The following is a 14,471-nucleotide window of genomic DNA, read 5'->3' on the forward strand; positions in this document are numbered from 1 at the left end:
TCGTGTGACGCTTCCGTTCTCTATCACATCAAGAGTATCTCTCCACTCTGTATGCAGGGTGGACATCAGCACTGAAACTCTGTGAGCTAAATCACAGTAATTTGTTTACAGAGGCATGACTGACACCTAGAAGTACCTACACAAGACACATACACAATCCTTTTTTAATGTAACCCTCAAATTATGACTTTTGTGAGACAGGTGCTGAATTTATTCTTTCTTCTTGCCGTTACAATTATTAAGACAATTATAATTTGAGCGGGTGGTTGTGATGGCAAAATTAGTCCTTGTGGAAAAAGCGGTAAAGAAAAAGTTCAGCTAGAACATAATAAATACTGCATTTAACTCTAGTTCATCACTATGTATGTAGCCCCCAACATCACTGGATATGTAGGATGGCCAGATGGGTGATCAGATTTGAGTCTGTGCTAGCCGTGCTTGTCTCTGTCTGTGATTCTTGAAACTAGAGAGACTGCGGTGGTCATATTCTCGCATGTATGCGACTGTTGTAGAAACTTGTGGCTTTTCGATGCACTGACGTGCCAGCACTGCGGCCAAGCTACTTTACAGTTTGCATTCATTTCCGAAATGAATGAGCAACACTGACAACACCAAGCTTTTCTACTGGAGGTAGATTTTCTAATGTGTGTTTTTATGAAAAATAAAAGTTTGTATGAGCCTTATTATTGTATATTATCACCAAAACAAACAAACACAAAGAATCAATCAGCAGCAACAAAAACAATTGCTGGGTCAGTCAGGAAAAACCTGTTTACATGAACATATTCAAATGACACATTAAAGCTCCCGATAAATACATAGATGCTCCAATTAGTGGAAATCATTCATCATCAGGTGATTGAAAAGTTCATACTACAGCGGTGGAAAAAGAACTTTCTACCCACATTTGAGCTTTGAACAAGTATCTACAGAGACATCTCAGTGAGAACAGACTGAATATAATTGAGAGGTCCTGGAGACCTGTACTGGCATTTCTGAATTGGGAATAATTAGTTTGTATTTACGTCTACTGGTTTTATCTTTCTACAGGTTTAATGCTGTCTCAAGGCTGTGGGGCTGTTGCTGTTAGATGTGCTTTCATTCAATACAATAACAAATATTAAAAAATACACACTTTATGTGTTTAGGTATTTAGCATGTGCAGTACAAATGTGTTTTTACCTGAATGCAACTTTCCAAACTCCAGGGCTAGCTAACACCTGTTTTTTGCTCACGTCGCCCTCATAAACAGCAATGTGTGTCAAAAGTGATGTTACAACTGCACTTTAGTGTCATTTTGAACCATTCTGTTTTTTCCAGACTGGTGAGTATGATGCAGTTGGCGGGGATGTGAGCGTACAGTCATATCTGGCTTTACTGCCATTTCAAGCTTATAGCTGTACAGGAGAGGTTCCCTGGATATAAAGAGGAAGATGCTGCAGCTTGAAAAGATACGACTTCCTGGAGGAAACTGTCAAACTTCTTCAAATCCTATACCAGCGCTGATGAGGAGGTGGCCATGCCTATTGCTCAGGAGAAGACTGCACTAAATCTGGCACACCTTTAAGTCCAGGTAAAAGATGATGAGGCTGTGTGATTTCACAGTTGGCATGTGACATGTGATTATAAAGTAGGCTTTGTTGTTTTGCAATCTAGAACAGACTGTATACCTGAAATATTTACTGTTATTTCAGCTGCAGTTCTGTGTGGTAACCCCTTAATCAAGCCTACTGACCTTAGTTCAGCCATGCTCTGACCACCATTTAGTTTGAAATCTATCACAGCTAATGTAGGCTGACAATGAGTGGAAAGAAAGAAATAATTTATCAGTGTTTTAATTCTATAATCCCAAGAACGTTTCCCACAAGGTTATTGCTATGCTTGATTTAATTAACAAAAAGTCAAGACTATTTATTACTAAAAAGCACTGAATATGATGTAGAAGCATGGTGAGGTGAGAATCAACAATCAGAGGCAGGTGTGCCTCGTATGCTACTGTGTCCCTGGCATCAATCACTCCTCATACAGAAGCTGTGGGAGGATCAAGCACCTCCCTGAAAACTGTGAGCTACAGCTATGGAACAAACAAACCTGTTAATGGAATCACTAAAGTCAGAATGAAACTCGTTTTGCTTCTTTACATGAATACAAACAGGACTTAATGAAGACTACAGACACAGTCACACCAAACTGACACCCACCAGCCAAACTCTGTAATCATTTATTCTACTTATAACCATATTTCTTCTGTCCACCCATCCATCTGGTTATTTGAGGTTGTGGTAGTTTATATTTTGTATAAAATCCTTTTAGGCTTATATATCAGTATATTTGGTGTAACATTTAAAACCAGGATGTGAACTGTTCTTTAAAAAAGTTGTAAGCTCCCCTTGAAAATTTGGTTTGTGAAATTGTGTTTGGGTCTCTAAAACACCGACAATTTACTGTTTTTTTCTATCTGCAACATTAGGCTGTTACTGATTAATTTAAGAGAATGATTCATCACCAATACACTTTAGTAATGATACCAGCATGAATGCTGCGCCCGTGAAGTGTAAAACAGAAAATAAACAAGTTAATGAATGTATGAAGAGCAGCACTCAGGAATCCAAGAGCTGTACTTGCTGAAGTCGTGTTTTCCATTATGACCATCGACATCTTCTTTTTTTCCAAAAAGGACGCCTCAAGCAAAAGGTGAATCATAGCCATTCAGAGCATAGACACAGCCCGTGTGTTTTATTGTTTTATAATGGAGTTTATTCTATATGCAGACAGTAATTTACAAAGTCAGCATATTGAACCGATGCCTTAAACTGTATACTTAACTTTATATTTAGGTCATAGCTCAAGAAAGTAGAGGTTATCTACAGACTTCTGTTTCATCTACAGACTAACTTTTGGCCACCTTGAATGAGACCAGGATTGTTTGTTAACATATTAAAACAGTGTTCCTGTAGCTAAACACTGATTGGAGCACCTTAAGGATTTCTGGTCAGCTAAACTAAGATATAATAGGTATATTTAATCTAAAACACAAAGCTCATTTTTTTTGGCTAACTATAATAAATTAATGCAACTTACTTGTTGTAAAAAATTCACCCCAAAGTGAGACCGTGCAATGTTCATAGAAATACCCAAGAGCTACAGCTCAGACTCTACAGGCTTCAGTTAGCATGTTAAATGTTAGAGTTAACTTGATGCCAGATGGTGGCACCTTATTTGGCTGCAGCTGCACTGGCTCCTGATAGTAAAAGACATTTAATGTCTCAAATGCCCTTAAACTGGATCGTTTGGCTGTGAATCTGCTGGATGGTAAAGCCAAACTAATATACAACTGTCAGTCATTGGTAGCACTTTGTGAAACTAACAGTTTAGGAACTATACATGCAAGCACTCTGTAAGGTCTGCGTAGCTGGCTACACAAGCTGCATGAGCTATGATTGGTACATCAAGCAGTAAAGTCTCCTACCAGCACTGTCTGCTAGTGGAGTAGAAGAAGGTGGTGCAATAGAAAAATAGAAAGCATTGCAGTTGATGGAAGAGGGGGAGATCGCCCATGCAGGATGCACGCAAGGCCCCAAGACCTTATGTCCTCCTTGTTAACATCTGCGCTTCTTGGAGAACAAACTGGACTACCAGAAGCTAAGACATGGCTAAATCCATCCATTCCAAGTGTTGCAATAATATTCTGAAGCTGTGCTCTTATTACCTGTAGTCGTCGTGTGTGCATTTAAACTTAAAAGAGCTTGTGCAAAAATACTGAAGTCATCTCAAGTCACAGCTCTTCACACACAGCGTTTTTTGTAAAAGCTAGGCTCTTCTACCTGACCACTGAATGTACTGTTATTATCATCACAGCTGTGCACATTCCCTGCAGTGAAAATATCAAGGAAGCCCTGAATACTCTCTACTGCCATCAATGACTTGCAAATACTTATCCAGATGGTGTTTTCATTGTAACAGGAGACTTTAATCAGGCTTGCATGAGAACAGTTCTCCCTCATTTCCATCATGTAGATTTTGCAACTAGTGAAAAGAACACACTGGACTTAGTCTATTCAAACATAAAGGAAACATTTAAGGCAGCACCCCTTCCTCACCTCGGTTCTTTGAGTGATACTGATTCCTACATACAAGCCCTTGCTAATCAGAGAAAAACCCACCATGAAGCAAGTGAGAATCTGGCCTGCAGGAGCATTGAAAGCATTACAGGACTGCTCTGCTTTGAATATGCTTACTGGGACATGTTCCTGGCAGCTGCAACTGACAATCAACATGCAAATGTGAATGAGCATGCCAAGTCTGTGTCTGCATATAGTCAGAAGTGCATGGAAGATGTCTCTGTCACCAGAAACATCATCACATACTGGACAACAATAAACTGTGAATGAGTAAAGAGATACATGCGATGCTCAAAGCACATAATGATGTGTTTAAATCAGATGACATTGTGGCACTCAGAACAGCAACAAGTCAACATGAATCATTCCATAAAAGCAGCCAAGCAAAACCACGGTACAAGAATACAGAAACTTCTCCAATGACCCTGTAAGTACCAGGTGAATGTGGCAGGATATCAAAGCCATTATGGACTCTAACCCTACTCACTCACCCTGTGAGAACAGTATAATCTTTTTTAATCAACCTAAACAAACATTTTGGGAAGTTCAAAGTGCTTAACAACACCTGTAACACCTGCCTGCACACCCTGATGTGCAGGCGTTTAGTCTTGAAACAGCTCATGTCTGGAAGACCTTGAGAAAAAGGGAACATAAAGGAAGCATTGGACCCTGAAAACATACCAGGATGGGCCCTCAAGGAGTATGCCAACTAATTAGCTCTGGTTCCCACAGAAATCTTCAACATGTCACTGAACAAGGCTGTCATAGCATCTTGTTTCAAGATTGCTGCCATCATTCCAGTACCCAAAAATACCCACAGTCACTCATCTTAATGATTACTGCCCTGTAGCACTCATCCACATAATGAAGAAGTGCTTTGAGAGGCTGGTAAAGGACCACATTGTTTCTGACTACCTCCTGCATTCAACCCATTCTGGTTTGTTTACTGCCCATATCACTGCATAGAAGACACCATGCCCTCTGTGCTGCTTCTAAGCCAGGCACATCTAGAGGAGAATAAAATACATGCAAATGCTGTTCATGGATATCAGTTTAGCAGTTAACACCATCATTCCACAACACTTGCATAAAAGGGTTTACCTGTGTAACTGGCTGTTAGACTGCCTCACCAGAGCCCAGTTTGTTTGGGCAGGTAAAAAATGCCTCTAGCATCATCTCCCTGAGCTGCCATCAGGGCCGCGTCCTGATCCCACTGCTGTCCACTCTGACGACCCACGACTGCTGTGCCAGATCAACCACTAATAACCCTGAGGCCTGCTACTGTTTACAACAGTATTGTTTACAACACACTGTTTACAACACATGAGGCCTCATGTGAGATAATGACAGCTAGGCCCATGCAGAGGAAGTGAGCCAGCTGGTGGACGAGTGCAACACTAAAAACTTGACTCAAAATGTTGAAAAACAAAAATCAGTAGGATGCAGCAGAGTCACACTTGGTGGTCAGCAGCACAAAGTTCCTGAGTGGACAGATAACAGCCTGGTCATTTCAAATTGGAGCAGAAATTAGTTTTTGTGCTGATTGAGGAGAGCTCACCTCTCCCCACCCATTTGCAACATTTGCAGCATCTGCAGCAGAGCAGCTAGATTCTGCATCAGCTTCTTTCCCCCAGCCATCAAGCTGCTGAATTCTCAATAAGTCCCCTCATCACTGACACACACATACACTCACTCACACTGGACTGACTGATCCTGGAGTACTCAATATGTTCAACACAGGTTTCTATCTATGAAAAAACAAAAAACAAATATGGCTTGTTTGGAAGGATTGCCTCTTCTCTCTAAGAAAAACATGGCAACAAAATTGCATCTGAACAAGCCACAGGACTTCTGGAACATCCTCCTTTGGAAAGACGAGACCAAAGTGGAGATGTTTGGCCACAATGTCAGAACCAAACACAGAATATCAGCACAAGTACCTCACACTGTCAGCCCCGTGGTGCAGGGTTGATGATTCGGGTGTTTGTTTTGCAGCCAAGGGACCTGGGAACCTTGCGGTCATTGAGTCGACCATGAACTTCTTTGTATACCAAAGTATTCTAGAACAGACAGTCCAGACCTCAGCCTGATTGAAATGCTTTGGTGGGACCTTAAGAGAACATAAATGACCAAACCACAAACCTCAATGAACTGACGCAATGGAAAACTGCAAAAACCTTTGTTTTCACATGACTGTAGTATTTGACACTCTGAAAATGAATTAAAGTGTTGGGCAATCAAAATAAGTGACAAAGGTTTCTGCTAACTTTTCAATGTAATTTTTATGATGCGCTAATTTTGCATATATTTGTAAGCACAGCCAACTCGCATTAATTTCAATTAATACCATTGTAATTAATTTACAGTTTACTTTCATCTGATCAACTGATCAAACTGCTCTCGTATTTGTTCCTTCAGGAATTCATCCTGTTGAATTAGTGAGTTAGCAATTTATTCACTGGTACTTTGTCTGAAAAATACAGATCATCTGATCAATCATTTATTATCTCTCTCACATACACACACACACACACACACACACACACAACATGCCACTGCTTGTTTACTATTCAACCTAGTACACTCTTTTTATCATGCTTCCTGTCTCGTAACCTGTTTATTTAATCTATCTATACTCCTGTTATTGTTTCAAATAAGACAGGGTGTAACAGGCTGCAGCAATAAATGTACCCCTCTGCTACGCTGCTATATTATATGTGCAAATACACTCACAAGGTGTTTTCTTCACCTCTTTCTTTGGTGTGCAGACAGCTGCATCATACAAGAGGAACGCTCGATACTGTAGCTTCACAAACAACGTGAACTATTTATTTGACTGCCTGCAGAGACGTGCGATCGTGTTGCAGGTCTTGAACTTATAAAACCCACGAGCAAACCGAGTTGGAGATGTAATAAACAATGTAGGACCACACTCCACAGCGGCTCAGGCAATACATATCCACTTTAGTATGCTACTGAGGACGCGCACATTACCAATTTAAATGTTGCCTTGGCATGGCAGGCTACAGGCGTACATGGAAAACAAATATACTGACTGTTCTTTAGGTCTGTTATTTCAAATCTCATTATGCCCTGCCTGGAAGAAAACAGCTCTGACCATCTATGGCCACAGCTCGGAGACCTTGGAGATTGCAGCTGCATCTGCGCGGCTTTCTGTGCAACCCTTAGTGAATACATCCATGTGCAAAACCGTAATTAGACGTGCCTTCCAAAGTCAATTCTATTTCAAAGGGCTCCTAGGGGAGATATTACGCTACCCGTAAACCCATGGCCCCGGCCTCAGTCACTCCTAATTACATTCCAAATTCAATCAAGTGGAAACAAACAGCAGCAGTAACAATAAAAAAAAAAAGGTTTGAGGCAGACTGGTTCTGCTTTATGAGAGAAAAAAGTGACAGACTGACACCGATTTGTGATCCTGTACTTAAAATGCATCCTGACAAGAAAAATGCAGAGGAGAGGTATCAGCTCGAGCTGATTGAAATTCACCTGACGAATGTTTAAGGGGGAAACTGTGACACCAAATGTCTGTGAATGAAACAAGCAAGGAGTAAAAGACGAGTGATAGATGTGTTAAGAATGGCTAACCTTGAATCAGAACAGTGAAAAGTGAGAGAAGAGATGGATGGAGATGGAAACGGAGAGAGAGAGAGAGAGAGGGAGGAGAGAGCTGCAGGCTGCAGAGACAGGGACTGGGGTTCAGACTGAAATGTCAGATGAGTCAGAGGCATTCTGGGAAGATGCTCCTGTTTAATATGTCTCCACAGTCTGCCATGGAGGCTGAAAATTTACAATGACACCATTACCATAATAACAAGCACCTGCAGCCACGTTGTGAAGAAGCTGTCTGCTCCGAATGAGCGGCGAAGTGACATTGATTAACCCTGACCGCCTGTAACACCAGATAACTGATGTGGAGAGGGTGCCACGGCGATTTAACCTTAAAATCCTGTGCACATCCCTCAAACGCGCGGACACTCAATAACCTGTGCTTCTCAGTTATGGCTACTTATTTACACTTTCTGAGAGCCAGCACAGATCTGCCAATCCAAACACTGAATGATGAGCACGGCTGTGAAAAATCACTGAGGGGGAAAGCTGTAGAAGACAGACAAGCACCTTTTGGAGTCATGCTGTGAGAGCTGAGGCAGAAACACATGCAAGAGGGACCAGAACATCTTTATCTCAAGATGGGTGTGCGACCTGCAGATTATCAGAGTATCTGTGTCGTCTTGGGGATAATTAGAGGAACGATTATCTCTGAGAAAGTAAAAGCAAAGTGTGAAAATCTGATCCCAGCTGGCTGGTAACACTAGAGATGTTTATTTCTGTCCATGGTGCTGTGCGTGTGTGAGTGAGACCAGTGGGCCGGGGGGTGGTAAGATGAGGAGAATGGAAAGTGTTTTGTGGTCAGATGCAGGCGTGTGTGTGTCTCTGTGTGTGTGCACATCTAAATAAAGTTGCCGCTGATCCCACAGGCACCCCAATCGCTCCAGCTGTGACGGTGGTAAATAGACATGGGATCTAAGTGTTTGCTGTGGCAACATGTGAGAGCAGCGTGGAGGCTGAGCTCAGCGGGAAGCCTCCCCGTCACTCTGATCCGCTCTGACATCAAACGCGCGCATACGCACATGTGACGCTGCACAAAAGAAACACACACGCACACAGAAATACAAACACACATCCTCCGTACAGTGGCGGCATCTCTTCTCATCCCAATAATATTATCTTACTGAGTGCTGAATGGCTCCCTCCATGACAGTGAGTCGCTGAGAAAAATTGCACACAGACGGATGGGTGGGGGAGAAGAGGGGAGGGGGCCACAGCAGACTTCACTGCTCTGGTTTAGTCACGACTCCTCTGCCCAACAGATGAGCATGAGCAACAGGGCGAGCGTGTGTGTGTGTGTGTGTGTGTGCGCGCGCATCTCCATGGAGCTGGCCCCCTGCCCCTCCTCTCCACCGCTTCATCGCTCAGACTCCAGCATGCCACAGACCTGGTTGCCAAGGTAACCTCTTGTGTTGATGGGTTCACCTCTGTGTTAATCACCGGCTAGCAATAATGACCAAAGGATGCATGGTGTGTGTGTGTCCTTGTAAGGTCGAGTTTAAGACTTAGGTTAGAGCCACAATAAGAGCTTGGATTATTCATTTAGCTGTGATGGTTAAAGAAAGGAACCACTGTCCTCACAAAGGTAGTACAAATACGTGTGCGAGTGAGCCTCTCAGCAACATACAGATGTGAGAGACATCTTTTTCCCTTTTCCCTGAATAGCAGCAAAGTTAAAAATCAATAAGACAGCAGCAAAGGAGAAGCTCTGAAACCAATCGATCGATTTTCTCTGCAGAGTTTGTGTTTTCTGTTTCCATATCCACAACAAAAGAAATGTAGTCTAGTTTTTCTGCCTTAAAAAAACAACTATATTCAAATGTCTCTACTGCAAACATGCAGATCATTAAACTTGGTATATTATGGACGATTAATTAACATTAGCGCAATTTGTCAGATGGGATCGGCTCCAGACCCCTGGAGAGATAAGTGGTTGAGGCAACAGGTGGATAATTTCCTCTGTGTTATGTATAAAATCCAGCGCAGCCTGATGCAGATTAGCAGTGGAAAAAAAACCAACTAAACTAAACTAAAAATCTCTAAACTTAAGTGCAGCGTTCAGATCCTTGCACTTGTCCTTCAGTCATTTTTTGTCACTTTAAGCTTTTATTTGATCTCAGATGGAAAATTGTTCTTTTTAAATCCTCTGTGTTTATCCTGTGATTGAGAATATTACATGTATTATTATACTACTTATGTTGAATATGTTGAAGCTAGGCAACAATATATAAAGTGATAAAGACCAGTAATATCTCTACAACAAATGTACACATTAATGCAAATGTTATAAGTGTGTTATTATGCCTAATACTAGTACTTATAATTACATATTTATGCTGGTAGTTTTTGTACTTTTACCTGTAGTCACATGGAAAAGAAGGTTTTCATGTGGATCTTACATTGTTGTTGTGGAATCTTGGCTCTTTCTTTTACAATATCAGTTCAGCTGAGTTGAGTTTGCATGCATTTGTTTATGCACAGCTCTCTTAAAGTCCCACCACAGCATTTCAGACATAGTGCGATCAGGATTTTTACTGGACCATTGCACCATTTTGATTCTTTTCTTTTTTCAACAATTTTGTTGTAGATTTTCTGCTGTGCTTGGAATCATCGTCCTATTGCACAACCCAAGTTTTAGATGTCAAATTGATGACCTCACATTTGACTCTAGAATATTTTGGTACACAGAGGCGTTCGTGGTGGACTCAGTGACTTCAAGGTTTCCGGGTCCTGTGGCAGCAAAATAAACCCAAATCATTGCCCCTCCCCCACCACACTTGGTAGTTGGTATGAGGTGTTTGTGCTGATATGCTGTGTTAGGTATTCTGTAATTGTGGCATTGCGGTCAAACATCCCTACTTTGGTCCAAACAACATTGTTCCAGAAGTCTTGTGCTTTGTTCAGATGCAAGTCTTCTTTTTAGAGAGAAGAGGATAAATATACAGTTAAATTCACGTAGCGAATAGAATCGAATAGGATAGCCCTTTATCATTGTACATGTACAAATGAATGAAATTATGGAATTTATTTTCTTTTTCCAAAGTGCCAAAATGTCTGCTCTTACAGAGGTGCTCACACTTGTTAATGAAGTGCATTTTCACCACCCTACATCACATCTGCTGTATAAAAATCTAACACCTCAACACTGCTAATTTGGGGTTGCTGACTTAAAAAAATAGCAACGCATTTTGCTCGCTCACATTGTGTTTTTTTTTGGCAATTGTAAACATGATCAAGATGGGTTCTTTTTTTCTGGAATATCCGTGGATGCTTTATCACATCAAAACAGCCAAAACAACCAACAACCAAGGCAAGCAAGCCACAGGCACCTCATTCGGTTTGCCAGGAGCGTGTCAAAACCTTGAAACACTGAGTAAGAGAAGGAGAAAAGAGCCAAATCACTTTGATGACAGCTACTTCTGTTTAGTTAATATTCTGGATACACACATGCACGCAGCAAAACAGAGAACAGAGGAGAGCAACACAACAACAGGAGAGACTCACACCAGGCTGAAAGTCAACACAGACAACACAAGCAGCAAAGATTCATATGTTGTGTAGCACAATGAATGCTATATTTTCATATTGCATTGTAAATCACCAGTTAGTGGCAACAGTTGCTAATGTTAGATAAACCTTTTTTGAGATCACCTACTCTGACAAGTTAAAATAAAATCAGTTTCTGAGATTTTCATGTATGAAACCATTTGAATCTGTGCATCCTGAGACTGTCATCTATTAATCTGTCAGTCCAGCTTACTTACATACTGTATAGATGTTACATAAAAAATATTTTAGGGTATGACTGTGCGAATTTCTCTGTTTGAATATATTTATTACCAGTATATAAGCTGAAATTCAGCTTTGTTTTACCTTTGTGAGGAGTCTGAAATGAGCACAGAGCAGCAGGCACAGTCTGCCTGAGAAGACAGTATGTGGGTGGATTGAGAAATGCTGCATCTCTGCACACATGCAGAGCGTTGACACTGACATCTGCTCCATCTGCTGCCCCTGCCACTTCAGCACAGACTTTACAGTGACGGAGAGAGGAGTGAGACACGTGCTGGGCGAAACAGGTGAGGAGTCTGTTCAGCTTCACTGCCAATGGAAGACTGGGGAAAAATACCTGCTCAATTCGGCTTGAAAGGGGCTAATTAACTTGATCATTTCTTACTTCAGCACACTTGATGAATCAGACTTGTTGCAGACTTTTCCTGAAAAACGTCATCTGCTTGTGTTGTCTTCGTACACCTCCATCTTTGTAAGCCACAAGTAATCCAAAGCCAGTGACAGACTGGCGCACACATCACTGAAAATGAGCTAAAGCTGTTGGAACAAATGTAACACCTCTGCCACCTCAACCTGACACAAATCACATCCCTACAGTTCAAAAAGCTGAACTAAACCAGAAGGAAGAGCTTGTGCAAAGGATAAAGCGGCAACAGCACCGTTTACATGTTAAATTAATGAGCAACATTTATTCAGATGATAATTGGGTAGAGCTTGAAAAACAAAAAAAAAAAGAAAAAGATTCTGGAATAATCCAGAATGTAAAAGCCAAAAATTTGCCAAACTGTCAATATTAACACATTTTAAGTGTAAATGATATTTTACTATTAATGAAGACATATCTAGTACCTTTTCCAGATAAGAATTTCCAGCAGACCAATTTCTTTATGTAGTGAATTTTAAAGGCCAGTATATAGCTGCCTGTTTCATACTATTCATTAATTTTTTCTCCTGTTCTCAGATAATAAATTTCTCAGCGTGTCACATATGAGACCAGCTTGGCTATGTAAGATATATTCACCAGCCGCTTTGTAAGGTACACCTGTTCAAGAGCTTGTTACTGCAAAAGTTTAATTGTCCAATCACACGGCAGCAAATGAGTGCATTTAGGCACGTCGCCATGGTTAAGACGATCCATTGAAGTACAAACAAGAATGAAGGAAGTGTCTGAGTGTTTCAGAAACTGCTGATCTACTTGGATTGTTCAACACAACCATTTCTAGTGTTTATAGAGAACGATCTGAAGAAGAGAACATTTCCACTGGTTGAAAATACCTTGTTGATGCCAAAGGTCAGAGGAGAATGGCTTTGGGCTAACAGAAAGGCAACAGTAACTCGACCATTCAAACAACCATTGCCCAAGCCACAATTGGTGCTGGAATTTGAATGGTAGGGTGAAAACATGAAAACATGGATCCATCCTGCCTTGTATCAGTAATTCTGGCTGTGCAGTTACTTGAAGAACTACAAAAGTCGCATTGTCTCAAGAAAATCACCCATATCCTTCAAGACCCATCATGCCTCAAATCATCTCAAATTGGTTTTCTGGACTTAGTTCATTGTATTCAAATGGCCTCCACAGTCACCAGATCTCAATACAATATACAGGCTTACTTTAAAAGTCACAAAATTCAGCATTTATTTATGTGCCTAAATCGTAGACAGAATGAGCACCAGTTTCCACTCTGCGGAGAAAAAAAAAAAGAGTTGAAGCTTTAGACGGAAAATAAAAGGCAAAGAGGAAAGATCAAAGTCTAGTTTTTCGAGGCTGGGTGGAACACATTCTCCAGTAAAGACACAAAGTTGACATGAGAAAAACTGTATTGAACGAAATAAGCAATTTCACTCTGCTGCCTCTTGTTTTGTTTTGAAACCTTGATTTTAGAAGACTTGTGGAGGCGTAACAAGTTTTTTCTCCTTCACATCCTCTTAAATTTTCTGCATTTCAGTACAGACGCCTCTCCGCAGTCATCAAAGGTTGAATGTGCAGTTATAATCAGGCCGTTAGCTGAGGCTGATGCGGCGGTTGCTCTCTGCTCCGATAAGCCTGCCAGAGGCCGGCGGTCTCCTGCCTGTAATACATTTGTCACAGTTTCCCCAAGACACATGAGCGAGCCCCACACAAATGAAGACTGAAATATCTGCTTCCGTTTGTCTGCGTCAGAGAAGAGCATCGTTCACCCTTACTCAGCAGTATTCTGTCTCAATTTGAAGAATCTGCAATGAGGTGTGAATGCCTCTCAATAATATACTCGTCATTCCTCTGCCAAGGGAAAAGCAGAGGTATACTTTCAGTGCTTTTTGTCAGCAGGAAAGATCACAAAATCTAGAGCCAAAGATCATGTAACTGGGTAGAGAGATGGAACCCCAGCCAGAGGAATAACCCATTAAATTCTGGCACAGACATACATGAACCAGTTTAAAGATATGACAAAGGACATTGTTCTTTCTATTTGTGTAACTGTTGAAAGAAATCTACAATAATGTATTTATTATATGAGAAATTCTAAAGTGAAATAAATTCTGATTAGCTTTTATTGAAGTTCATGAAACTATTTGCAAAATTAAATCAATCTTGCATAGACTGACTCTGCACATTTCTGTGGTTTCTCTTCTTCGAGTTTGCCTCAAACTTATTTCAGCAGATCCAACTTAATTAAAAGGAAGATAATCATTTCAATTAGCAGTAATTTATATTTGGAGGTAAGGCTCTTTTTTGTGACCTACCAGTCTGTTTCGGTATAACCTTGTATGTGTAAGCATTTAAAAAAAAAAAAAAAAAAAATGCCCTCCTGACACCCCAAGTTCTCATATGGGGACTAGAGATGGACCGATCCGATATTACGTATCGGTATCGGTCCGATACTGACCTAAATTACTGGATCGGATATCGGAGAAAAATAAAAAATGTAATCCGATCCATTAAATATC

The sequence above is a fragment of the Copadichromis virginalis genome, linkage group LG14 (assembly GCF_057382275.1).
Source record: "Copadichromis virginalis isolate Kocher_CV1m ecotype Utaka linkage group LG14, C_Virginalis_male_GT1.1, whole genome shotgun sequence".
NCBI classification, from domain to species: Eukaryota; Metazoa; Chordata; class Actinopteri; order Cichliformes; family Cichlidae; genus Copadichromis; species Copadichromis virginalis.